The following is a 2,958-nucleotide window of genomic DNA, read 5'->3' as shown; positions in this document are numbered from 1 at the left end:
TTTCATCAGCCAGGGCATATAATTTGTGCAAGGATTACAACCCAAATCTGTTTTAGGCACCTCTGGTTTCTGACATAGTGGCAGCTTTTGACTCAGCGGTATCTGCGCCTGCTGCTTAATCTCTCGGAGGCAGCCAATTTGAACACTGAGGGAATGCTTGCTTTATCTGCACCAGCCACACTTGTGGTTTCAGCTTTTCTACCAAGGAAAATGGCAAAGTCTCTCTGTGTGTGCACATATGTCTACATGCCAGGAACAGACACTGACAAGCATTCATAGTCAGTTCACAGAGAGAACTAACCAGCCAGTCAGCTGATAGCATTGGCTTTGAAAGGTCAGGCGAAGGCTGCAATATGGTATAAGCCTACAGCACCCGGTATTCCCAAGCGGTCTCCCATCCAAGTACTAACCGGGCCTGACCCTGCTTAGCTTCCGAGATCAGACGAGATCAGGCACATGCAGGGTAACATGTCCTGATCCTATGTTGGGGCAGTGCTGGTAGCCTGTGTGCTGCCCCAACAACAGCTGTTGCAAAAGTGCCATAAGGCACTTTGCTGGTGGTGGGGAATGCGCAGCGCTGGCGGAGAGGCCAGTGCTAGTTGGAGGCCAGTGCTAGCTGGGTCTCCACACCAGCAAGATGCAGACAAGTGCCTTGCAGGAAGTATTCCCACCACTTGGCACTCGAGGTGGGGGGAGGGCACAACTGGTTGGAGGGAGGGGCTAGAGGGCGGGTCGGGCATAGGAGGGGGCAGGGATGGTACCAAATCCTAACCCCTCCCAAGCCATGGAGATGGACGTAGGTCTCGTGCGCCAGCAAAAGAGCTGGCTCAGATCCAAATACACCAGAGGATTTCAGACTGGGGCGACACCCCAGCCTGAGGGCTCTGGCCTCTTTCCCCTTAAGGGGAGGGACAGCGAGGAAGCAGGGAGGAGGCAGCGGCATGATCCACAGGAACGCGCTGCTCCGGGGGCTGCAGGGGCTTGGCTGTACTTACCAAAGCCTCCTGCAGCTTCCCGGGGGTGTGGGGAACCCTCCGCAACTGTCTGCAGGGCTCCCCAATGCTTTAGAAGTGAAAGTGCAGCACTTGTGCCCCGCCTCCGCAAAACCGGAAGTGGAGCGCAATCGCTCCACTTTCACTCCTAACGGGGCTGCAGGGAATGGGGTGCACTTAGCAGTCCCTACAGCAGCCTTCCTGGGGTTCAGGGAGCCCTGCATGAGCCTCTGCAGGGCTCCCCAGGTCAGCAGAAGTGAAAGTGGAGCAATCACGCTCCACTTCTGGTCTTGCAGAGGCGGGGCGCGATTGCGCCACTTTCACTTCTGCTGACTTGGGGATCCCTGCAGAGGCTCGCGCAGGGCTCCCTGAACCCCAGGACGGCTGCTTCAGGGACTGGTGTGTGCATCCCAGTCCCTGCAGCCCCCCTGAGTGATGCGATCCTGGGGAATGTGTCACTGCCTCTCCCCCACCCCCGCAAGGACTTACTGTGGGTTTCAAACTCCCAGAGAGTTTGAAAACCACAGAAATAGACCCATTGGGGCCACTGGGGCCCTTACACTTACAAGGTAAGGTAAAGGAGCCAATGTTACCTTACCCCAAGGAGACCTCCAGCAGCTTGCCTGGTCCCACAGGATACAGTGACAGCCATGTTGGCACCACAGTACAGCGGGGCAGTGAGGAAGCACAGGATTGGGCCCTTAATGGTGTTTGGGATTAACATGCAGCCCAGTCTTATGCATTTTCACTTCATAGTTACTACCATTGGCCTCAATTAAGACATACTCACAAGTAAGTGTGGATAGGATTGCAGCTTTACCTTTGAATTGTCTGATCCATCCATTAGCTATGCTTATAGCATATAACTTTGCCTGTTGCTATGATTTGAGGCTGCCTATAGAAAAAGATGCATAACATCTATCAAGGAAACATCAGTCGCAATTAATGAGCTGGTGTGCGAATGTGACTTGCATCCCCTTCTGTCATAAGAGCAACAATTGTTTCCCAGAATGTTCTGGCAGCCTTGGAAGATCATTATTTTTAAAAAGCACCAAGGGGGCAAAGGGCATGTTTCATTCTTTTCACTCCCTATGTTCAGTGCAGGTACAGTGATTGGTGATCTGCACACGCAATAGTTATTCTCATGTTTCATTCAATTCATGCTCAGCAATACATATGATCTGTCTTCTGCTTTTGAGAGGTTCAGAGCCCAGTCCTATCCAAGTTTCCAGTACCGGTGGAGCCGTGCCAATGGGGCGTGCGCTGCATCCTGTGGTGGTGGGGCAGTCACAGAGGTCTCTTCAAGGTAGGGGAACATTTGTTCTCTTACCTCAGGGCTGCATTGCAGCTGCACCAGTGCTGGAAAGTTGGATATGATTGTGCCCTCAGTCTCCTTGTTGACTCTTAAAACGCATGCACATATACAGTAGTCCAGTGGTTCTCACACTTTTAGCACTGGGACCCACTTTTTTAGAATGAGAATCTGTCAGGACCCACCGAAAGTGATGTCATGACCGGAAGTGACCTCATCAAGCAGGGAAATTTTTTGCAATCCTACCCACACTTACCCAGGAATAAGTCCCACTGACTATCATTGTTAAAAGCATATACATAGTAGTCTGTTAAAAGTACAGATCTGTAATATTTCCACAAATGCAGTCACATACCATGGTAGCATCTAAGTTCAATATATTAAAAATAAAATATTAAAATGAATGGGGACCCACCTGAAATTGGCTTGCAACCCACCTAGTGGGTCCTGACCCACAGTTTGAGAAACACTGCAGTAGTCATTCACATGAAAATGTTTACATGTGTACGTTTCTGCACGTGTGCGCCATGTAAACTCTAATGGTTTAGAGCAGGGGTCTCCAAACCCCAGCCCAGGGGCCAGATGCGGCCCTCGGAGAGCCTCTATCCGGCCCGCGGCCAATCTCTGATATCCTGAGAACCTCTGGCCAAGTTG

General features: G+C 51.4%; 1 pseudogene; it reads right to left on the bottom strand.

The window, feature by feature from the left end:
* Positions 1 to 361: 361 nt before the first annotated feature.
* Positions 362 to 480, bottom strand: LOC136650574 (5S ribosomal RNA; annotated as a pseudogene).
* Positions 481 to 2,958: the final 2,478 nt, after the last annotated feature.

The sequence above is a fragment of the Tiliqua scincoides genome, chromosome 4 (genome assembly GCF_035046505.1).
Source record: "Tiliqua scincoides isolate rTilSci1 chromosome 4, rTilSci1.hap2, whole genome shotgun sequence".
In the NCBI taxonomy this organism is placed as follows: Eukaryota; Metazoa; Chordata; class Lepidosauria; order Squamata; family Scincidae; genus Tiliqua; species Tiliqua scincoides.
This window is presented reverse-complemented; position numbering and strand designations above follow the sequence as displayed.